The following is a 26075-nucleotide window of genomic DNA, read 5'->3' on the forward strand; positions in this document are numbered from 1 at the left end:
AAACTTTTTAATTTTTGCCCATCTAACAGTGATCAACAGTACCTCAGTATAGTTGTAATGTGCATAGCTCTTATAATGAGTGGAGTTACACATCTTCTCATATGTTTAAAAGCCACTGTTATGTCCCTTCCTGTAGAATATTTGTATACTTTGTCCATTTTTCTATTGGATTGTTGGACTTTTTCTTATGGATCTGTAGCTCTTTATTGGGGAAATCAGTCCCCTTGTGATATCAGAAGTAAAAATTTTTCCCAATTTTATTGTTCTTTGTCTTCATGCAGGATTTTTTCAGGTTTTTTTTTTTTTTATGTAATCAAGTTTATCAATCTCTTTTATGGCTTCTCAGTTTTCTGTCTTACTTAGAAAGGCCATACTCCAAGATTATAAAATAATTTTCCCATGCTTTCTGCTATAACTTATTTTTTTTTAATTTCTATTGACTATAGACTGATTTTGGCTTAACACTTGAGATATTGCTCTAAATAGTTTTTTCTTTTTCCCTCAGATGGCCACCTGTTTATCCCACTAGTACTTATTGAACAGAGTATCTTTCTCCAATTAATTTGAAAGACCATCTTTATCATATGCTAAATATGGCATCTGGTAATACCAATGTTTCGATTACTGTAGCCTTACAGTATGTTTCTGTAACCACAGGCCTTCCAGGACCAGTTCCACTGACCCTATCTCTTACTAACAGAGTGATTAAGAATTGTCTTTCGGAAAAACTGCAGTCACGTAGCCAGAGCATGTGTAAAAGAAATCGTGATCTGAAACAATCTCGGAATTAAAGAGCCTCCTCCCCTACGGAACCTAAGGACCAGGACATGATGGGAACTTGAAGGTTGGACTCTTACCAGAAGCGAGGGGTCCCTCACTCAGGAAGGTACGGTGTTCAAATTCCTTCCCCACCTCATCAAAAATGTTTAGAACCCCATCACAAATGTTTAGAACCCTGTCATAAATGTTTAAAGCCCTTCCATAAATGCTTGAAGCCCACCAATCAAAACCTGACCCACTAGCATTTCTGCGTGCCAGCCTGTTCTCCCTAACCTCTTAAATTTCACCTCAAATCCTGAATGGGGAGATAGATCTGAGGGCATGTGCCCCGTCTCTCTGCAGATTGATCTCACAGAATTAAAGCTGATTTCTCCCCACAAAGGCTGATGCCATAATTAATCAGCTTGTTTATGTGCATTGGGCAGAGTACCCCAATTTTGTGCAGTAACATTTCAAATCTCTTTTTCAGAATTGTCCTATTTGTGCTTATTTATTTTTCCATATGAACAAAGAATAAGGTTGTTTAATCCCCTCCTAAAAATTTTGCTATTTTTAATGGAATTATGTTAAACATACACATTAATTTAAGGAGAACTGGCATCTTTATATCCAAGAATATGACAGGCATTTTCACATCTTTTTTGTATCCCTCAGGAGCATTTTCAAATGCCTTCATATATATCATACATATTTCTTAAGTTTATTCTTAGGTATTTTACCCTTTTTTTAAGTTAGTGGTTTTTTCTTCCACTACATCTTCAAACTAGTTATTATTAGTGTATATGAAATCTACAAATTTTGACTTATTATTTTGGTAACCATGCACATTTATAAATGACCTTATTCTTTATAATTAGTTTTTCACTTGATTCTCTTGGGTATTCTAGTCATATTGTGCTATCGTTTGTGAATAATGTTCACTTACCTCCTTTCTGGTTTTTATACCTTTGTAACTTTATTTTCTTTCTCTTGTCCAACTACACTGACTTGTGATTGCAAACACCATTAATAAATACTGAAAGTAGTGAACATCCTTATTTTCTTACTGACTTTAATGGAAATGTTCTCAAACTTCCTATTAAGCCTGAGATAGTTTTTGGATTGAGATGGACACACATTATTCTGCTAAGGATATTTTCCTACTATATTTTTAGGGGTTTTTAAAAAAATCAATAATTGGTATTGAATTTTATCATACACCTTTTCTATCAAAATGACCGTATGATTTTTTTATACATATATTTAACAAGATGTTGAATGTCATTAACAAATTTCATACTACTGAACTTGCATTACCAAAACAATCCTTACTTGTTATGGTGTATTATTCTTATAATGTGTGCAAAGTTCATATTAAATGTGTCATCTCACTCAATTTTCTAAGCAACCCCACAAGGTGGGTACTAACATCCCAGCTGTTCTGGCCCTCGCTCACTGTACTCCAGCTCTCCTCCTCACTGCTCCTGACACACACCTAGCTTGCTCTGACTTCAGGTACCGTGCAGTGCCTGCCAGGCTTGCTGTTCCCTGAGATCCTCTGTCCCTAGATAGCCTCATGTATCATTCCTCTCTACATTTATTTCTCTGCTTACAGGTCACCTCAAGACAGAGGTCTTCCCTGTCTACCCCACATAAAACAGAAAGAAACCACCTTACAATCTCATCACTCTCCCTGAGATCCTGTTTCATTTTTGTTTGTAGCAACTGTCATCATCTGTCACATATATTTAATTTATATTAATTTATATTCCACTTCCTTCAATAGAACATAAGCTCCATGAGAGCAGGGGTTTTGTCTGCTAGGCTCACTGCTCACTTCCCAGAACCAAGAACAGGCCTGACACATAGAGATTATTTAACATTTGTTAACTGAACAAATGAACAAATGAAATGAATGAATGAATATCCACTCATAGATAAGAAAACTGAAGCTTAAAGAGGTTAAGTGACTAAAATCATACAGTGGCAGAGCTGGGACTGAAACCCAAGTCTAACTTTCAGCTGTCTACGCTTAACCCTTAAAACAAATGACAGGCCATTTTAGGCCACAGAAAATGCTCATGTAATCTTATGAATACTAAAGGGCAAGTTAGTGACTCTATTGAAAGTCAGAAGACAATTGTAGATGGTCCCTGCACAAGGTAAGTGAAAGAATCAGAAGATGGCATCCAAAGAATTCCCTGGAAATTATGGACATTCTCTCTCCTCTCTAAATACCCATGTGCCTCAGAGCAAGCATCATAAAGCTCTGACCTGCATCCACATGTGTCCTTAGATATCCGGAAGATAAAACTGGATGCTTCAGGGCTCACTGGCCATTAAATATGTGTTTACTACCAGTGCTGGCAGACACAAGGACTAGAAGTACACTCCCTCAGGGACCAGCCATATTACAACCAGCACAGACATAAAAGACCTGGCTTTGAAAATTATTTGCTCTTTCAAAGTCTAAGAATCATCTTTGGTTTTAACAGGCAATTTACAATTAGATATTTTTCATGTTCTTTCCCTCTTCTATCATTGGGGTACTTGCTTGAATCAACTTTAGGCTAGAAACAAAATTTTATAAATCTCCATTTCTGACATTAAACAGTATCTTTAATTCTTTTTTCCAGAATTCAGTCAAAACAAGTATTTTAGAACTGTGGGGCTGATCCAACATTGCAATGTGTCACATTTAATTCCATCAATGTAAAGAATAATGAGCAAAGATTGAGGTAGTGAAGCATAACTAAATGTTTTGAACCTGTGAATTTAAAAAGCAAAGCTCATTTATGTTATTTCTAAACAGTAAATAAAATCACTTTCCAACATTTCACTGTCAAATTACAGTAATTTTTCCGCCAGCACATACTTTAGGAATGCCACAAAAAGGACTTTTCTAACAGTTCATTCTATTGCTAACCTTCTAAATATTTCTCTCATTGGCTTCTATTCAAAGGTAAATGGAAGGCAGTAAAATTTATGGAAAATATATTCAACTGCTTAAAATACATCAACTAAAAGAAAAAAGATTTTAGAGCTATGTTATGTGTTGTGAAATTATATCTCCTTTACTTAGTCTCCAGTTTCAACGAAAGGTAAAAAAATTGACAGACTGGTCAAGTTCCAAATCACCTCCTACACAGAGCCCAACTCTTTCACCTCAAATTCTCACCTTGGTCAAGGCCAGAGTAAATACCTGTCCTTCACATTTTTACACAACGTCACTTTGTGTGCCACAAATACAAGCTTTCACACCAGGGAAGAAGCGAATTCCAGTGCACTGGACAAATTTCCGCTCTCTTAAACTAGCCTGTTGATCGTTCCCCTGACTTTCTCCGCTGTCAAGACAGTGAAAGGAAGAAAAGGATCTTTCTGTAAAAACTGTAAACTGCAACCAGATAAGTTTGCTCTTTAAGCAATTCACAGAGAAAGGTAAAATAAAACTCCGGTTTAGGTTTAAAATTTAGCTATGAAAATTATACGCTAGGACTTGACCAACATGTTGCAAGATTTTAATAAAATAAGATTATTAGAGCGAAGTCAACTGAAGTCAAATTTTACATTTCATGAGCCAAGGAAGAGACATTAAGAATTTTTTTAAGTAACATTTAAAAGATCCCAAACTTTATAAAATTAAGAAGAAAATGACAGTTGTACCAGTTCAGTTCAGAAATGCCTTCAAATAGAGAATTTAGGGAATCTAAAGACCATTGACGATATAAAAAAAAGGAAGACTAAAGGCTTAAAATCCTTTTTATAACGAAAGATTAATAATGAGAAAAATTCAACTTAATAAAATGCAGCTTAATATAAAAAAATAATTTATTCATCTTGCATAATACTATTTCATTTTATTTAGTTCTTTCTCTAAGAATTCTAGAGATTTTTATAATATTGTCCACTTAATCCTTCATTTACCAGTATAAAAGGAAAAAGCATTGCTATTATCATTTGCAAACCTGCAAGAGATTTTAGTAACAAAAAAAAGATATAGTTTCAGCAAACTTCAATCAAAGAAGACAGGAAGTACACTCTTTTTGCTTGGGTTTCTTGGAGGAGATGGGAGTGAAACATACAATAAAAACGGAAATATACGCCATCTAGGACTGGCTTAAGTAAGCAAACAGATCTGGAGTTTATTGGGCCAACGGTCTTGCCGCGCATGGACCTACAGGAAAAACAAGTTTGGCAGACTCCCAGTTCACACTCCAATATTTGAAAACACCTTTTTTATATTAAGTTATATCAAGCGCATGTTTTATAATTCTAATAGACTAACATCGGGTATCACCACTTACATTTCTGTCTTTGAATCTTAGAAGCAAGAAATGTTCAGAAGCATGTGGTAGCTGACAAAATTCTAACTTTCATATGAAATCCCTAACAGAAAACATTAAGACAACGAAGTAAATGGAGCAGGAGAAAGAAAATCCACCATTTTCAGAGGTGGAATCAAAAAAGAGAGTGAAGTACATATCCTTTGCAGTCACAGGGCATCTTGTACATGTCTCTATTAATATTTGTTTATGTTTTTATCTCCCTAGGAGGCTATGATCTCCTCCAAGGCAAGGACCTGGGTTTATATCATCCCAGACTATCAACCATTGAATTGAAATAAATGAACCAAGTGTTGAGTCAATTAACCTTTCTTAAATTCTCCTGACAAAAAATATTCACAACATTTGTGTTATATAAATTTTATCTGAATTAAAAAGAAACTCCCCCCAAAAAGAAAAAAATCATGGCCTGAAACGCATGTTAAAAGTCAACTGGCAGGGAAACGGCTTTTTAAAATTATTAAGGCAGGGGCCAGCCCAGTGGTGCAGCGATTAAGTGCACATGTTTCACTTTGCAGGCCTGGGGTTTGCCGGTTCGGATCCCAGGTGCGGACACAGCACCGCATGGCACACCATGCTGTGGTAGGCGTCCCACATATAAAGTAGAGGAAGATGGGCACGGATCTTAGCTCAGGACCAGTCTTCCTCAGCAAAAAGGGGAGGTTTGGCAGCAGATGTTAGCTCAGGGCTAATCTTCCTTAAAAAAAACAAAAAAAAAAACAAAAAAAGCTTTAAATTATTAAGGCAAACCTACTTTAAAGTCAGATCATAAGTCTCTGGACTCTAACATAAGGGTAATATGTTTTAAAATAAACAATAAGCCTTGTAATCACAAGGTATTTCCTAACCCTACATATGTCCAGAGCCCTTAACTGTCCAGACAGGTGAATACACAACCTCAAAACACCCATTAAGCTATGGGTGGTTTCTGGGTCAGCTGATGGCATGCCATTGAAGCTGACTGATGCTCTTTATTTAGATACAAACAGATTCTATAATATTAGGTTTCACCATAGGAAACGTGGATTGGGAGTATGGGTTTTTTCCTCACAGGAAAAAATACACTAATGTTTAAAAAGAAAGAATGATGCTAGGCCAGTCCCGATTGCCTGGTGGCTAGGGTTTGTCGCGCTCTGCTTTAGTGACGTGGGTTTGGTTCCATGACACAGAACCACACCACTCATCTGTTAGTGGCCATGCTGTGGTGGTGGCTCACATAAAAAAAGAGGAAGATTGGCAACAGATGATAGCTCAGTGCAAATCTTCCTCAGCAAAAAAAAACAAAAAACAAAAAGAATGATGCCAAAAGAGATCTGGAGTTAAAAGGAACTTCAGGAAATCCAGAGGCCTGCTCTGCTTCAGGCTCCCTCCTAGCCACAAGCATTTAATCTATTCTGCTTCTTCCAAGAAATGTAAAGACCACCACCATGGGTGGAGGCCTGATTGACTGAGACATGGCCCTGGAGCTCCTAAACGAAGCATCTGCCCTTCATCTCCCTCAATCTCCACTGCATCTGCACCCAGTGAAGATCGAAACAACAACAACAAAAATCTTATCCAGGTAAAAACATGGTTTTGGGTCACATTCACACCAGTCAGCATTTGAGGCAATTAGCTAACATCATGCCCACTGTCTTTGCCCCACAAACTAAAATCCTGGGGGAAAAATGCAGTGTGGCCACAGGCCAAAGAAAGAAAACAAAAAACGTCAGTAAAGGATGCAGAGGACGAAGATATTATTATTAATTACCCAGTCTCAACTCCTAATACTGACATCAACAGCTTCAAGAACACAGAGCTTTCACGTGACCCATCAGATTTCACTTGATAGACTGTAAGACGGCAGGGCAGAAACCCTCTTCTCTTTATTTTCACTGTTGTTCAAACCACAAATGTACAAACTCTAAAATTAATACACATAATTTATATTCCTCCCCCCAAAAAAGTCTAAATAACATTAATATGCATATTCCTGACAGAAATAAGGAGTCACTTGCTCAAAGTTAACTGTCATAATCAAACCTCTGACTTGCTGACAGAAAGAACCACTACCCTACACACTAATGCCTTTTCTACCCACGCACCGCCAGGAAACTGAAATAAAATGATGGACATCTTGATGTCCTTTTTAGTGACCCCATTGAAGTGAAATAGTAATTCAAGTCAGGACAAGAATCTTTATAAGAAGTTTTCTAAGCACAAATACTCCTTTTGGAAAATGCTCTGGCCCTAAGCCCTCAGCACAGATACCTTTTATGTGCCAGCCTGCCTTTACACACAGAATATCATTATGGAATCACAGACACAATGCATTCGCAAAATAAAAGTAAATTAAATATCCACATATACAGCTTTCTTTTCTGCACTATTAGACAAAAAGCACAAGTAGAATAAGTGAGGCACTGACCTCTAGCTTGAACACAAATGGAATTACCCTACCACACATTATTTAAAAATGCAAAGCACAATCTCAAGTTAATTTGTCACTTGGAGAAATCGCTGTGCTTTTATGATAAGAATTCATTTATGAGAAGCTCTTAGCACAATTTTCCCCTTAACCTTCTCAATTTATCTTACATTTGCTACTCTTCCATAGCAAACTTTTATGTGCAATTTTAAGGCTGTGTAATGTAAGTTACAAGGGCACTAGTCTTTGACACCCAAAGAACAATCTAATGAAAATGAGGTGATGCTAGCAGCTGCCAACGACTTGCTCTCTTCTGACCCAATATGCTAAAAAATATAGGATTTTCTATGATCTTTGTGGAGGAGAAAAGAAGAGGGGCTGGGGCCGGCTTTTATTTGACTGAGAAGTGGGAAGATTATATCTATAAAATTTTGTTGAAAAATCACTAAAATACAGAACAGCAAAAAAGAAATCCACAATTTTAACATGATCCATTTCCTTTAGAGAGAGAATAATAATTGTAGGTGCCAGTTAAACAACTGGTCTTTTATCCACAATGAACTTTTGAGACTTCTCTAGGCATCATCCAAGTGTATTTAGAAGTAACCAGAGCATGAAGTAGTGGGAGTGTCCAATGCTTTCCAATTAAGGATAAACTTAGTGATACTGTTTCACGCTTTTCTCTAAGCCTCAGTGTGATCAACTATAAATAGAGATAATATCTCCCCACTCTATATACCTCACAGGATTGAATTTTTAAAGGAAACTATACCTGAAACTACTGGATAAGCAGGTTGTTGACAGCAAAAAGTAAGCACCCTTCCCACCAACAGAAACAGCAAAGCATCATTGCTCAAGTTAAAGAATCAGTCTTACTCTACTTAATGTATATAGTAGCACCTGAGGGGACCATAAGGCAGGCTAAGACATGGTTGCCAATCCCCCTGAAAGCTCTTCCATCTCAAATGGCTGCACATCTTGTGAAGATTTCCTAAAACTATTATCCAAAAGCAGCTAAAACAATCATTAATCAGCTTTTTTGGGGGACAGGGCACAGATCCTTTCTAGAATCTAATGTGGACCCTCTACCCACGAAAAACCATATCCATACATCTAAGCAAGGGTTATTTTCCTGACATCAAGGGTGGTTCTTGGGTCTTACGTTAAGAATCCCAGCTACTGAATGAACCCCAGGCTGCTGAATGACTGACTAGTTAATCAGAAAGACAGAAGAGAAAAGAAACAGGTTGATAACCCTAAAGCGGATAAGATGATCATGGTTACATAACTGCTACACTTAGGAAATCCTCCATCAGACTCGTACTGGAGACAGAAAGCTAAAGGTTTGCGATTTCGAGTTACCTCAGCAGTCTTCAGACAAATGAGTCCCTGGCCTGGTCAAGCAGAAAATCACTTCCTTTCATTAAACAACCAGACTTCCAACTAACACCTAAAAAACAATGTTAACGTACATCCAGTGGCTACTTCAGAATTTCCACATAAAAGGGACCAAGGGGTGGTAATCTAATTGGAAGCCAGAGCTGGAGTATTTGTTTCAAAGATAAAGTTGCTTAGGACTTCACAGAAGATGGAGAAAACATCATATTTCCATAGCAAAGCAAGAAGAGTTCTATAGGAAGTGGGAGGAGGAGGGAAGCAGCATTCACACACCCCCCCAAGCCAACCCTTGGCACCATCACTGTGTTCTCCAACACCAGTGGTTCTCAAACTTTAATGTGCAGCAGAATCACCTAGAAGGCTTGTTAAATACCAGTTGCTGGGCTCCACCCTCAAGGTTTCTGATTCAGCAGGTCTGGGGTAGAGGCCAAGAACTTGCACTCTAACAAGTCTGAAGGGATCCTGCTGCTGTTCAGGGGACCACACTTTGAGAATCACTGATCTAGACAGTTAGAGCCTATCCATGTAGGACATCTCAACTTCTTAAGTACCTTCATAGTCTCATCCAGACGCCATACTTGTCATCAAATTAAGAAAACAGCACCACTCTGTCACGTGAGTCAGCTTCTTACCTGTGGTACCTAATGGTGCATATCGGTTGGGCTGAATATTCACAACGTACAATAAGTGTCTTGACTAGTGAGTTGTCTATAGGTAATTCACACCACAGATAAATGCAGAGGAAGAACTCTGAGCAGTGTGTCTTAAAATTTTACCCTCAGGAAGCAATAAACAGTAAATTGGTGCTAGGAAGATTTACTTAACACAGCAAAACAACCATTACTCCAGAGCTGTGGTTTTCAAATTGAGCTCCACAGAGCCCCAGATGTTATATCCAGATACCTCAAGGTTGGGGTGGGGAGTAGAGATATGACAGAGGCTTTTGGACTCCCATTTTTAGTCTCTCTCTGAACTAGAAATTCAGCTTTTTTCTGATTTACACATTGGTATAAATTATATTTATGAGTGGTTTTACTGTCCCTTTGAGGGAAAGAAAAGTTCAAGAACACCAGATTTGATTATCTCTATGAGTCCCTTCACTTCTGTGATTCTATTATAATGCAACAATCAAAAGTTGAGTGGCAAGCCAGCCCTGATGGCCTAGTGGTTAAATTTCAGCGTGCTCTGCTTCAGCAGCCCGGGTTTGGTTCCTAGACACAGAACCACATCTCCTGTCTGTCAGTAGCCATGCTGTGGCAGTGGTCCACATAGAAGAATTAGAAGGACTAGTTATACTAGAAAATACAACTATGTACTGGGGCCTTGGAGAGAAAAAAAAAACAGAGAGAGAGAAAGATTGGGAGCAGCTGTTAGCTTGGGGCAAATCTTTGCCAGCAAAAAATAAACAAAAAATAACAACAAAACTTTAAAAATTGAGTGGCACATTACAAAAATAAAAATATCAAACTGGCCCAGGAGGCTGACAAAATGCTAAAAATAGCATCAGAATGAATGGCTAGCAGTCAGATCACATTTGCTTCTGGGATAAAGGTCTAGACGTCATACACAGACGCTTCCAAACTCACTGAGGGAAGCAACTGAACCTCTGTAAATGGAATGTGAAAAACAAACTCTAATGGTAATTTATCTCTACTTAAACTTGCCCTGTCAAGCAGATACCTTGCAGAAACAAGAGTCTTTTCAGTAAGTGCCAGGGTGACACTGTGAGATACAGAACAAGATGCCACATGCTCAGGATTGTTTTCAACAAGGTCACTTACTAAACTGCTAAAACTTTTCTTTATGATATATGTTTGCAAGCTACCAGGCAAGTTATGCATAAAGTGCTAGGATCATTACTGTAGTCCACAAGTGGACCAAGCTGAAAAGACAGAACGGGGCACAGGGCGAGATAAAGGGGAGAAAAGGTGGTTTGGGGGTGATGGACAACATAGTATTATTATGCTTTAATTTGTAAGTCACCCATAATTCTAGTGTTCAAAACCATCTCTGAGGGGCAAATAAGGAAATAGAACCTTATAAGTGGGGGGGCATCCATTCCTGGGATGTCAAAACTGTTTAAAATGACTAGAGTGTCCTGTCATGGAAGACATGGGTTTGGTATTTTTAAAAAAGCATAGTAAGGGTATCAAAGCTACCCAGATCTCATACACACATCATCATCCTACTTTCAACCAATCCCCATTGCTACCTTCTTTGGCTAGGGCAGCATTTAGAGGTAGGGAGAAAAGATCATCTCAGTAAGTCAGTAATTTGCAATCCAATTCCAACAGACAATCTAAACCACTCAGCAAAACCCATCTCTTCTAAACCAAAGCAGCCAGAATGTCCCTAGTGGTATCTGCTCTGGGGAACGTGGAGGGTGGAGAGGGCATCAGGCAGAGGTGTTACGTAGTCATTATTTCGTTCAACAAAAATGTTTTCTGAGCTCCTTTGGCAATGATGAATAACACACACAGATAAGGGAGGACTACTGTAAAGTCATTCCTAACGACACAAGGATCTAGGTTAGAGTCCAAAGTCAAACTCAAGGCAGTAATTACAAACAATTGAAAATACCCCCTGAAAATTCCCTAAAATTCCTCATAAAATATAACACTATGCTGTTTCTCACTAAGTCCAAGATAACCAGTATTTCCTGCCCTTTGAGGAAGACGATTGTCACCCTCAGGTAAACACCAGATGAAATATTTGGCCTGCACTTTGTGAATCATTCAGTTAAACCCAAATGCTCAAACTCTGAGAGGAAATGAAATCTCCCTCCACACAGCAGGCTCATATCTCCCAGCTCATGTTCACTCTAGGACTATGCTCTCATATTTCGATTGTCATTTCTTGTCCCTTTTTTTTCTTTTGGCCAAGTGCATTAGTTTAATTCCTAAGAGTAAAATATGCATATCATGACTGCTCTGTAATATCACCACCTTAACATTTACCCAAAGACATGCCCCAAATGACCCCATTTCTTTGAGTCAACATATTGTGAACTCTTCTTTTGGATGCAAACATATGACAGAGAAGGGTTAACCGTTAAACACGTTAACTCCACACAAAACAATCAGTTTTACCAAAGTAGCTCATTTATCTGCAAAGATGAGAGACACGAGGGAGCAAACTGGTAGGTTTTGGTAGGTGGAAAGAAAATCAAGATGCAGAATATGAAATACATTCCCAGAAAATTAGACCGTGTCAGGGAACAATGTAAACCCATGGTGCACCCCAGAAAGAGGACTGGAGGAGAAAAGAGGGGGATTCTAATGACATACATTCCAAAGTTCTTCATGGTCAGCTCTACCCTCATACATTACAAAGCAGAGCCCATTCCCAGAGTCCTTCAGGTGAGGGATGATTCAAGAAACAGAGATGGGCGTGGTAGGCTATTCTGATTCAACTCAACTAGATTACCCACTCAATTACATAGTCCCAACTACTGTCTTCCACTCCCTTCAAGGTCACACAAACTGCTGTGGTTCCAAACATATCCCTGGAGCTAATACAGGCACCCACATTCTTTTCCATTTCTATTCTCACACAGTCATAAGAGCGAACGCCACACCCACCACACCCTAGCTTCTGCCGGGCAGCATCCACAAAGTAAACTTGACCATTTGCCGGGAAACATGGCCCTCTCCTATTCCCAGAGATGCAATATATGGGTTTCCCCCCACTATCCCAAAGTAGAGCGTTCCTATGAAACCTTTCGTAAGCTGAAATGGCATAAAGCGAAGAAGCAATTACCATTACTGTATATGGGAAAAATTTTTTAACATTCCCAGAAACAAAAGAAAACCTACCAAAATAAATGGAGACACAGCACAGAGGCTCACAGACACAGGTCACAGCTCTGGTGGCTTGATGCCTAGGCGCTGAGAGTAGTTCCCCGGAAAGGGGCTTGGGGGCACCACTCTCACTGCTGGGGCGTGAGCTGCCTCTGCAAAGGCTCCCTGCGAAACGAACGCTGAACACCATCTTCCCTTTCAGCCATTTGTCATAAAAGCAAAAATCCTCTTCAGATTTCTTTCGGTTAGTGAAAACAAGTACTACAGTAGGTGTTTTGTAAAAGCAAAGTGGCGTAAAACGAACTTTCAGAGAGGGGAGAGAACCTATACGTTATTCCAGTCAATCACCAAATGTTTTCTCAGGAAACAAAGAACTCTTCCAGTCTCTTCCCCTCACCTTTTTTTCAGTCTTTTCTCTCCTTGTCATACTATAGTCCTACTGGGGTCGCCCTGGGCAGGCTCCATATCTAACCATTGTTTCCCCTCCTTCATGTTATTATTTATAGCTCACTGGACATTGCTCTGTCTTTTGTCCTCTCTAGAGTCCACCTGGTCTTCATTTGTTTTTCCTCCACCTTCCAATCGTCTAATCCCTAGCCTCCAGTTCTCTGGAAGAATAGGTGGCACATTTAAATGCAGAAATGCACAAAAGAAAACTGTTTATACTAGTCAAATGAACATCATAGACATCTTCATACAAGTACACAATTTAAGCCCTGTTCCATTCTTCTGGATGCAAATACTTTAGCAATCCTCCACTCTTCCACATCAGCCTTAAAACCATTCATCTCTGCGTTTCCCTCCTTCAGGGAATTCCTCGGCTGCTTAGAGCTTTTACTTGACCTCTGTCCACACTTATCACCATCTTAAATTCTTCAGCTGATTTTGGAAATGAAAAATTTTCAGCAGGCAATTAAAAAAGATTAGTAAACCTGTTCTTGACAGGACTAGATTTAACTCTAATGAGATAAAATGACAAGTACATGGCTTGCTGCCACGGTATCAAGAACAGTTTAAGAATTAGATTCAAAATAGCTGATAGAATCCGAAAGACAGAGTAACCTCTGTACATTTTATCTTTTGCTTGGTTTGCACTCTGTGCAAGACATGAAACTCAAAATATTAAGATATTTTCCTACTTAAGATACTTCCTACCAGTTTAGCAAGAGACCTTCAAGACTTAGGAAGAGGTGCTGGGGAGGTTACTACAGCGGAATACTTACTAACTAGACGTAACTAATTTTATCTACAGTGAATATGAAACATATACAGTTTTCCTGAATTTTATGCTCTGAAACACTTCAGTAACATTTTTTTCTGTCTTACAGAATAAAGTGATTATTTCTTTGCTTAAAATGCTTACCTCTCTCACACAAATATTTAAACCCAATAATTAGAAGAATTTAACATGGGACCTATAAAAACTTTAAATTTAAAATGTATCCACATTTGAAAAAAACAGTATGTCAGCATTCATATTTACATAACAATGTATTCTCAAACATCAAAAAGAAATGTCATTTTTCACTAGACATCCACAATTTCAATAAGAAATGTTTTCCCATATGAGGGAAAAAGTCAACTCTTAAAACATGAAAAATCATAAGCATTCAAAATAGCTGACTTGAGATTCCCTTAGTTTCATTTGTCCATAAAATTAAGAGCATGTGTCCTATAATACAAAAAATGTAAAAAGCTGACGTTCAAGTTTATGCAAAAGCCCCTTCTCACTCCCCCACACCACCAACCTTAAGGAGCAGTTATAGTGTTGGTAGCCCTACAACAAGAGTATTCATCCTTTAAGCCATCCTAGCTTCAACCAGTTCTGGTTTCTTGCTTCAGACACTGCTGTCACAAACCCGACACTAGACATAAATAACGGCGATTAAAGCAGTATTACCTTGAACAAGCAATTAAAAGAGGCTGAAAAGCAGCAACTAAACTCCAAACCATTTGCTCTCTCACAATAGGAAGCTGAAGATAATCTTATTTACTAAACATAAATCACTTGAGATCTGGCCAAATTCTTAAATGATATTCCAGATGGAAAACACTGCAAAGCCAGGAGCTGCTTACATAAGTATTTTCCTCCAACTCAGAAAACAAACTGGACCAGTTTTTCTTGTTGCTTCTAGGAAAGTGATCATTTCAAACCAGTGAAACAATCCAACAGAAGGGCTTCCCTGGACCCACTCAGGCTCTATTTTGGTCCCACCCCTACCCTCCTTCTTCTAGCAGTATTAGGTTTCCTGCAGCTAAGTTTGCTTCCTCCTCCTTCAGTATCTATTTAAGTCTCTAGGCTGCAGAAAGCAAATTCCATTATTCAATCTTACCTTCTCAAATATTTTTGTATTTACATTTTTCAGGAAAAAAGTCACGATATAGTCCTTTGATTTTTTTCGTGTGTGTGTATACTTCTCTTTTTTTAATTCTCTTTAGCATTCGGAGAGGTTTATGCAAACTGGCCTCTCAAAGAGGCTGCTGTGTTTCCTAGGGTTCATGCTCACGTGCAGCTGGTTAGGAATAGCTTGGCTTTACTTTTCATTTCCTTGAGTTAAAGTCACTTAGACAGAGAGGCTTTGAGAACTAGAATGTGCAACAAGTCAGTGACTTGTTTGTTTAAAGGAGCTATGTTAACAGCCAAATATTTTCATTGTGCTGGTTAATTCAACCAAAGGTTTGTGAGGACACTTCCTTTATGACTCTTTTTTACTACATATTATGGGAAATGCCAGTGATCCTGACAGAGGTCCACTATGCCCCAGAAAAGCTGTTCTGGGGCATGTGAGAGGGAGCCTGAGATAACCAAACAAAAGACAGCAGAGAAGTCAGTCCCCTCCACCCAGACTAAAACCTCATTTACTTTTAAAGTGTATTGTAACAGGAAGCCCTGGATTAAATGTCAGACCCGGAACGTTTTAGTTCTTTATTCTACAGTTCTAGATATTCCCTCATACACAGTTAAGAAACCAAGAATACAAAATATCCCAGTAGACTTTACTCACAACCGCCAAAACCTCCAAGTTCCTACGAAACTTCCATTGAGTCTGATTTTCCACCCCTATCTACTGCACGCACCTCTAACCCCACACACATCTTCTGCACTTTACAGGAGCTATTACTTTCTTTATCCCCTACCAAGGTAATCACCTCCCAAGGCACCTGGTGAAGACTTCGAGAGCTGGTCCACACTGCAACAGACCTGATCCTGCTGTTTCGTCTTCCTCTAGGACCAAAACACTGCCCTTTATCCCAGGCCTGGCTGCTTCCTCCAAGGCCACAAAGCTGGTCCATGCCAACACTCTGAGCAGCTTAACCACTGAGTGACAATTTTCTTCCTACCCAATGCAATTCGAAGTTCTGTGGCCTAAAATCCACAGTCAGACAAATCTAGCTTTGACTCTGCTATTTACCATCTCTGTGACATGGGCGAATTAACCTCTCTAAGCTTCGGTTTTCTCTCTAACTGATGGGGATAATAATAGTATCTACTTTTACTGTGAAGACAGACTGAGATAACGCATATGCCAGGCACACAGCAAGTTCTCAAAAAATGTTAGCTAGTTTTACTATCACTAAACTACTACTCTACTACCGTTATTACTACAGGGATAACTGGCATAAACTGGTAGGCTTCAGGCTAAATTCACACTTTCTGTTTGGCTGTCACAATATATTTTGATTTTTGTTTTTTTATTACTTTTGGAGAGGTAAGCATTCTCCAGTCTGTCACATTCCTCACCACTCTGCCTTATAATCTTACATTTTCATTATTCTACCTGTCTGGTCCCTGAGTTTCTGACACTCCTTCCCCACCAAACACAAGTTCTCACAGCTACAATGGATTCTGTTGTTGTGGGGGTTTTTTTAACAAAGACATTACAGAACTAGGGCAGCCAGACATTATACTAAAAACAATGCCTTTTTAAAAACCATAGCAAGCAGCCACCAATTTCCAAAAAGGTTAAGACCTCTCAATCAGTCAAAAGGCATACATGTGACAGGCAGGGAAAAAAGGCATAAACGTAGCTACCTTGTAGTTTTATGGTCAGCAACAACATCCAAGACATGGAGAATTTGTGAGGTTCTTCTAAAACATGGAATTCCACTGTCCTGGTCTGGCACAAGATGGACAGACCAAATATAATAATGGCAGATCGGAGAATATACTTCAAAAGCCAGGCTCTTCTCTGAGTGCAGAAGGCCAGTGTCCAGTAATTTCTTGTTCCAAATGCACCTGTCAGTGGTCAAGGTCTTAAATTCACCAATAGCTTCATACATATCGAAAAATTAAGTTGTCTGATATTTAGTATTTTTCTTTTCTTACTAACTTAGTCTATACAGATTTTCCATTAATAACAAAAAGTCATAACTAATAATTAAGAAACACATATATATACACCTTCTTAATAACATACATCATTTCTGGGAAAAAAATTATAAAAAGTACAAAAAATTAAACACTATAAGACTGTGAAGATATTTACCTATTACAGATTTGATATCATAAAATTAAACAACCATAATTCTCTTTATTAGAAAATCTCCATTTCCTTCTATTGTTCCCAAAAATCTATCCATTGAAAATAGTCTCTTTAAAATAAAGACATTTGCTTTCAAATACTCTAAAATGAAAACCTATGGGCTTTTTTCAAAGTTTACAAAAGATTTTCAAAATAATCAAATATAAGGTAGACAAGTTATCACAATAAACAATACAATGATCTTGTATGAATCCAACTCATATTTATTCTTCATGGAATCTGTACGCCCTCTGGTCTGAGAATCCAAAGTAAATATAATTAAAGTCATTTAAATAGAAAAAAAATAAGGGCTATCCCAGAATGTTAATCATGATTACTTCTAGGTGGCAAGAATATAGGTGATTCTTTTTTCACGTCTATGTGTGTGTTTTCTAAGTCTTCTGCTCTAGAAAAAAGTTACTTTCATTATCAGATGAAAATTTTACAATACAATAACAATACTGTACCTAACTACTTTTGGAGGAGCAGCGTATATTTTCTAAAGGGCGGAGCCCCTTAAGGAGTCAGGAGTCAAAGTACAGGAAGTAGCTCTCTCTGATATTCCTCATTTGCTTTGCCTTCATTTCCTCTTCTGGGAGGTTACTGACCAACTCTCCTCCCTAGAGTGCCAGAGCACTTAAGCTCTGTACCACACAATGCAGTCCTTTCTGCTGCCAGCTGGGCGTGTTCTCTAGCGCTCCTTCTATCTTATACTCCAGACTACTTGCAATAGGAACTACATTTTACATTTGTTTTATAAACCTCTACAGAGTTTAGCACAGCTCTCTCAACATACAGCAGACTTCTGATATCTATTTGTTAAACATAAATGAAACAACTCGTCAATCAATTAATTAAAAGTAAGGTGAACCCAGCCTGCTGCTTCTTTGCCTTTAGAGGCAGCGCTGTATTGTGTGTAGTAACAAAGACTGAGATGCAGTCCCACTGACCCAGATCAGGGCTACTGATGGGAACGCTTTCAGAAAACACCCAAAGCACTGAAGGAAGAAGAGCCTTCTCCCTGAGTCAGCTCTGAACATGCAGAGAGAAACAGACCTGGGAGGTGCCACATCTCAAGACAGCAATGAAGCCCACTCCGGCTCCTTGTCACCATTCCCATGGAAAGACATGTGACATTAGCTGGGGACTCTTAATCCAGCTTTACTATTCCAAAGAGAATTAAATCAGCAAACCGTATGAGGCAAAAGAGTAGCTGATCCCTGCTGGGGGACGACCTGCCCTCCTTTAGTGACAGCAGTGGTTATCTCAGTTTACAAAGCCTATAAAAAGCACTGGCAGAGTTTTCAGGGTTCTTAGACAAAGCGCTATTATTTCAGTGACGCTGAAGACTGGCTAATAATAGAGGAAACATCCTTATATTCTTCGGCTTCAATAGCTTTAATTATATTTATTGTGAATTCTCCAACCAGTGGGTGTACAAATTGCACAAAGAAAAATATGAATTGTATGTGTAAAATTAATTTTACCGGGTACCGTGATGCTGCTGTTAATCCTTAGCCCTATGTACCCGTGATTGTTAAACTGAGCTGCTTCTGAGTCAAATTATCATCTACACAAGCTGTAGTTTAGAATGGCAAAATGGAGGAGGGGTGGTGACTGGGCTTTGACCTCCCAGTGAGAGGGATGGCTCTGTCTGTCTCAAACCACAGTAAAGAATGAGTTTTGTTCTGCCCTTGCAAGCCACCAAGAACTGCTCTTAGAGTGAAGGGAAATCCACACAAGTGGACAAGCAAAGAAAAAATAAAGCCACGTAAAATTTCCCATTTTCACCCACAAACTAAGTTAGGGGATGACTCTAATCTTTCAGGAAGTTGTAATGCAACCTTAATGGTCAAACATATAACTCTTTCATGATTTCAAAAATGCCCTTCGGGAAGCTCCTGTGCATCTCTCAGTTTCCTGTATTTCTCTACAACCTGTGCTCCAGATTTCTGAGTCCTAATTTGCCTAACTTGCTCCATTTTCTTCACTAGCCTGTAACTGTTAGGTACGCAAGTGTTTTTAAACAAACAAAGCTGTAAACACTTAGGAAGTGAAAATTGCCCTGGGGGAAAAAGGTAACAAACTTACTAGCCTCTTTACTTCTGCAACAGAGTCATTTCACAGAGTCTTTGTAGTGAGAAATGCCTGCGTTTTGGCAGAGCTGGTCCTGTATCACACAAGCAGACCCAAAGTTACCTAGGAACAAAGTTCCTTGCCCAAATAAGGAAAAGAATGGCTGCCAGTCTTTCACACCAATAACTCCAATGCTTCTCAGTGACGCTCCAGGGTGATATGACTGAATCAAGAGATATATGAGGGACCCACCCCACGGCCTCGTGGTTAAGTCTGGCACACTCTGCTTCAGCGGCCCAGGTTCACGGGTTCAGATCCTGGGTGTGGACCTGCACCACTCATCAAGCCATGCTGTGGTGGCAACAGACATATAAAGTAGAGGAAGACTGGCAAAGATGTTAGCTTAGGACTAATCTTCCTCAGCAAAAAAAAAAAAAAAAGCATATGAATGCCACATCACAACCCTTTGAGAATCAACTCTCTTTGACTTAACCCTCTGATAATTAAAAAGCTATATTGTATCACTACCTTCCCACGACAAAACCAAAAGAGAACTACATTATATCTGAAAGCCTTAATTCCCAGTAATCCCATTTCTACTATCAAAAAAATAGAAAATAACAACTGTTGGCAAGGATGTGGAGAAAGTGGAACCCTTGTGCACTGCAGGTGGGAATGTAAAATGGTGCAGCTGCTGGGGAAAATAGTATGGTGGTTCTGCAAAAAATTAATTAGATATTAGTTAATAGAATTACCATATGATCCACCAATTCCATTTCTAGATATACACCCAAAAGAACTGAAAGCAGGATCTTGAAGAGAGATTTGTATACCCATGTTCATAGCACCATTATTCACAACAGTCAAAAGGTGGAAGCAACCCAAATCTCCACCGGTGGATGAACTGATAAACAAAATGTGATACACACATACAATGGAATATTATTTAGTCATTTGATTTCACATATATGAGGTACCTAGAGTAGTCAAATTTATAGAGACACAAAGTAGAATGGTGGTTGCCAGGGGCTGGGGGGAAGGGAGAACAGAGTATAGAGTTTTGCAAGATGGTAAAAGTTCTGGAGATGCATGGTAGTGATGGTTGCACAACAATGTGAATGTACTTAATGCCACTGAACTGTGCACTTAAAAATGGTTAAAACGGGGGCCAGTCCAGTGGTGTAGTGGTTAAGTTCACTTGTTCTACTTCAGTGGCCTGGTGTTCACAGGTTCAGGTCCTGGGCACAGACCTACACACTGTTCATCAAGCCATGCTGTGACAGCATCCCACATACAAAATAGAGTAAGACTGGCAAAGATGTTAGCTCAGCAAAAATCTTCCTCAAGTAAAAACAGAGGAGGATTGGCAACAGATGTTAGCTCAGGGCCAATCTTCCTCACCAAAAAAAAAAAGTTTAAAATGATACATTTTTTTATTATACAGTCTATTAATTTGTTGGGGCTACCACAACAAAGTTCCACAGACTAGGTGGCTTTAACAACAGAAACTCATTTTCTCACAATTCGGGAGGCTAGAAGTGTGAGAACAAGGTGTCAGCAGGATTGGTTTCTTCTGGAACCTTTCTCCTTGGCTTCTTGATGGCCATCTTCTCCCTGTGTCTTCCCATGGTATCCCCTTTGTAACTGTCCATGTCCACATTTCCTCTTCTTATCAGGACACCAGTCATACTGGATTAGGGCCCACCCTAATGATCTCATTTTAGCTTATTTACTTCTTTAGAGACCCTATCTCCAAATACAGTCACATTCTAAAGTACTGGAGGTAAGAGCGTCAACATATGAATTATGGGGAATGCAATTCAACTGGTAAATTTTTATTTTTATTTATTTATTTTTTTTTTTTTTGCTGAGGAAGATTTGCCCTGAACTAACACCCAGGACAAACTTCCTCTAATTTTTTTAGTATGTAGGCTGCCAAGCACAGCATGGCTACTAAGAAAGCAGTAGAGGTTCATGCCCAGGAACCAAACCCAGGCCGCCAAAGTGGAGCACACTGAACTAGGCTACTGGGGCTAGCCCCACAATTGTCTTTGTGGGAGGGGTGTGGTGAGGAAGATTTGCCCTGAGCTAACATCTGTGCCAATCTTCCTCTATTTTGTACGTGGGTTGCCACCACAACATGGTCACCAGCAAGTGGTGTAGGTCCACACCCGGGAACTGAACCTGGGCAGCCGAAGCAGAGTGTGCGAAACCTAACCACTAGGTCACAGGGCCAGCCCCAACAACTTTTTTAAAAATACTAAAATAAGTGAGAGCAGATGGAGGGAAAAGAACAACCTGTGGGAAGGCCCTGAGGGAGAAAATGGATGGTGATTAGAGGACACAAAAGAAGGCCTGTGAGGCTACAGCAGAGGGGGAAGTGATGGTGAGTATTATGAACAGAAGATAAACGAAAATACAATCCTTGAAAATTCATTCCAAAATTTACAAACTCTGAAAAAGAAAATAAACCTTCTTAAAAGAATAATCATAACAGGGGCCAGCCCCATGGCCAAGTGGTTAAGTTCGCATGCTCCGCTTTGGCAGCCTAGGGTTTTGCAGGTTTGGATCCTGGGCACAGACAAGGCACCACTCATCAAGCCATGCTGAGGCGGCATACCACATGCCACAACTAGGACCCACAACTAAAATATATGACCATGTACTGGGGGGATTTGGGGAGAAAAAGCAAAAGAAAAGAATAATCATGACAAAGAATAACCGGCTTATGTAAAAGAGGTATTGGTAGTTACCATACATGAGTAATCTGCGTTAACTTTTGAAAGACCCCTCTGCACTCAAAAACAGACACACTGTGGAGCTGGCCCCGTGGCAGAGTGGTTAGGTTCGCACACTCCGCTGCAGGCGGCCCAGTGTTTCATTGGTTCGAATCCTGGGCGCAGACATGGCACTGCTCATCAAACCACGCTGAGGCAGCGTCGCAAATGCCACAATTAGAAGGACCCACTACGAAGAATATATACAACTATGTACTGGGGAGCTTTGGGGAGAAAAAGGAAAAAAGTAAAATCTTCAAAAAAAAAAAAAAAACAGACACACTGCTTCCGAGTGTCATATCTGCAGTTTTGTTAGAGTCCTAAGTTCTCCAAAAAAGAAATTTTTTTCAGTCTTGGAGTCTTTTAAAATTATTATTGTCGTGAAATATATATATAACATAAAATTTACTATATTAACCATTTCATCGGGTTTTTATTTATAGAAATAAAAATTATATTTATAGAAATCACCACTTAAAAGAAAAGTTAACATCAGGGTACACTGTTAAATGGAGAAAAAAATAGGTAATAATTAATGCTATCATTTTATAAAGCCGGCTTACTTTTCCACTAAATTTCAGAAATGTGTTAACCAGAGTTAAGAAAAATACTCGAGCTCTCACATTAAAGAGCTAGACCAGCATTCAAAACCCAGCTCCCCTACTAGCCCAAGCGCCAGCCAACCTGTGTCTGATACCACTGAGACAGATGTGTCAGCATCAGGCATTGCAAGTACCAAGCATCATAAGCATCGTACTCCAACTTCAATAGCATGAGCTCCAAAGAAAACATTCTGAGTTACTGAATGTCAAGGATACTTTCTCAACCAAAATTGTTTCACAATAGGGGTGGATTAGGAGCAGGGAAGGGAAAATGACACCAAAATTTTTAAAGTGCCAAAACTTACTTCTCGATTTTTTCAGAGATTAGACACAATCAAAAAGAGAAAAAGAGAAAATCTCATAATCGTATTTGCAGAAAATTGACTACTGGACATGAGCATTGTTTTTTTCTCCTGGTGGAATGGATCCTGCTCACAAAAAAATAAATTCCATCATATATTATAGATATATAGTTATATCCACACACATACTTATATATCCAGACTTTATAAGGAACACCTACCACTCAATAAGAGAAAACTAACTGGAAAAACATGGCAAATTTTCATAGAAGAGAAAGCACGAAAGGTTAATAGCCATATGAAAATATTTATCTCTAACCTCATTAATAATCAGAAAAATGAAAGTTAAAGTCACAATATAAAATCCTACTACCCATAAATTACATTTCAATTTTTTTTTTTAAGATTTTATTTTTCCTTTTTCTCCCCAAAGCCCCCTGGCACAGAGTTGTGTATTTTTTTTCAGTTGTGGGTCCTTCTAGTTGTAACATGTGGGACGCAGCCTCAGCATGGCCCAATGAGTGATGCCAGGTCTGCGCCCAGGATTCGAACCAGTGAAACCCTGGGCCACCGAAGTGGAGCGCGCAAACTTAACCACTCGGCCACAGGGCCGGCTCCTAAATCTCAATTTAAAAAATACACAAGATATGATTTCACAACCACCGAACACGCAAAAATTTAAAAATCTGATCACATCAAGTGTTGCTGAGCAACAGGCAACTTCATACACCAGTGTAGTACATATTGGTACACCAGTCTGGCAAACAGTAGTCACTGCTTCGTAAAACTAAACACGTGTAGGGGCCAGCCCAGTGGCATAGCAGGTAAGTGCCCATGCTCCACTTCAGCAGCCCAGGGTTCGCCAGTTCTGATCCCAGGCACGGATGTATGCACCACTGTCAAGCCATGCTGTGGTGGGCATCCCACATATAAAGTAGAGGAAGACAGGCACAGATGTTAGCTCAGGGTCAGTCATCCTCATCAAAAAGAGGAGAATTGGCGGCAGACGCTAGCTCAGGGTCAATCTTCCTCAAAAAAACATACGTATACTCTATGACCCAGCAATTCCACTCTTAGGTTTATACATTAGAGAAACTCTGGCATATGTGCAACAGGAACTACGTTCATACCAATCTTTCTCATGATTGCAAAAAGTTACACGACAACACAAATGTTCACCAGCATTAGAAAAGATAATGAAATGTTGTATATTCCTACAATGCAATGCTATACAGCAGTAAAATAAATAAAATATAGTTTCATGAATAAACACGGATGAATCTCAAACACATATTCTTGAGTAAAAACAGGAAGGTACCAAAGAGTACATGTTATATATGATTCTAATTAAAAGAACAAAAGCAGCTAAAGTTAACCAATATACTTTTAGAGAATTAACCAACACATAAGGCAAATCCATTTTTTAAAAAAGCAAGGGAATGACTAAAAAATGAAGTATAATGGTCACCACAAGAGGCAGAGAGGATGAAGAAGAGGCAATCAAGGAAGGACATACAGAAGTTTCTAAGGTACTAAAAATATAATATTCCATTTCTCAAAGCTAGTAGGTACCAGTGTTCATTTTATTATTTTACTTTAAACATACACTGATACATATTTTTTTATTTGTGAGTGTGTATGTATGATATATCTCTCATTTTAAAAAGTAAAATTAAAGCCAAAAACCAAATGCTATTTTTTAAAAGAACAACCTGACGAGGCTTCAATTTCAAGACGGTCCATGGCATGGTTGTCCCTCCTGAATCCCTAATGATGTGAAAGTATCAGAAGACAAAAACAGAAGAATTCTATAAGATTAAAAAGAGTTGGCTGGAAGAGAATTTTAAATGGACAAGAGATTTCAACAAATTTCTGGAAGACAGAACAGGAAATGAGAATGAGCTGACAGATGAGCAGTGAGGACAAAGCTGCTGCCCAGGGGCCACACAGGAGGCAATCTGCTCAAGAGAATCCCAGGGAGGCTCATGGCTCAGAGTCAACAGGTGTCACAGAGTAGGGAGGATGACAGGGGGCCAGAACAGGGGGGCGAAGTGATGACAGTTAGCACTCCCGCCCCAACTCCCCTACCCTCGAACACAGCCTTCGGGCAGCTTTTGCCGAGTGGAATGACAGACAAAACATCTAGGGGTTCACCTCTAAAGGAACCAATCATGATGGCAGGGAGCAAGAGACGGTTTGTGAAGGCTTCCGATGTATATTTTGGTCCCTCAGAGTAAATCCTCCTCATTAGGGCCCTTTTAGGGTGAAGCAAAGCTGGCCAGCAGACAACCCAGTACCCTACACACACACACTGAGCTCTATTTGGAATTGCTACTCAGGGAGAGATGCAGCTGTTGGGGGGGTGGGAATCTCTACATACAGATCTTTTTAAAATAGTGGAGGATAGGCCAGCCCCAGCGGCCTAGTGGTTAAGTTCGGCACACGCCACTTCAGCAGCCCCAGGTTCAGTTCCCAGGCACAGACTTACACCACTCAACTGTCAGTGGTCATGCTGTCACGGTGGCTCACATACAAAAAGAAGAAGATTGGCAACAGATGTTAGAGCTCAGGGTGAATCTTCCTCAGCAAAAAAAAAAATAGTGGAGGAAACTCTCTCCAGTCCTCCATTCTTAATTATGAACACACAGGCAGCCAACCCTACAAGGGAAATCACTAACAATAGGGGGGGGAAAACTGACAGTGAGAGAAACAGTTAATTCAGGAAACAGACAAGCAATTTAAAAAGACATAATTCTAGGGGCCAGGCCTGTGGTAGCGCAATTAAGTTCACGCATTCTGATTCAACAGCCCAGGGTTCACAGGTTCAGATCCCAAGCACAGACCTACACTACACACTGCTCATCAAGCCATGCTGTGGCAGTGTCCCACATACAAAAAGCAGGGGAAGACTGGCACAGATGTCAGCTCAGAGACAATCTTCCTCAAGCAAAAAGAGGAAGATTGGCAACAGATGTTAGCTCAGGGACAATCTTCCTCATCAAAAAGAAAGAGAAATGATGCTAATACAACTCAAAGACGCAAGAAGATACAATAACCATTAAACAAAAACGAGACAATGAAAATAAAA

General features: G+C 39.4%; 1 protein-coding gene across 7 annotated transcripts in view; it reads right to left on the reverse strand.

Moving 5' to 3' along the window:
• Positions 1-26075, reverse strand: part of FHIP1A (FHF complex subunit HOOK interacting protein 1A) — a 224712-nt gene that overhangs the window by 166933 nt on the left and 31704 nt on the right. The window contains exon 1 of one of the 7 annotated variants that reach the window (XM_070261484.1): positions 14608-14878. The exons of the other annotated variants lie outside the window; for them this stretch is intronic. The gene's annotated coding sequence lies outside the window, so the exon portion shown is untranslated. Of the gene's footprint in view, positions 1-14607; positions 14879-26075 lie in introns of those variants that run through there. 7 annotated transcript variants of the gene reach the window in all.

The sequence above is a fragment of the Equus caballus genome, chromosome 2, assembly GCF_041296265.1.
Source record: "Equus caballus isolate H_3958 breed thoroughbred chromosome 2, TB-T2T, whole genome shotgun sequence".
In the NCBI taxonomy this organism is placed as follows: Eukaryota; Metazoa; Chordata; class Mammalia; order Perissodactyla; family Equidae; genus Equus; species Equus caballus.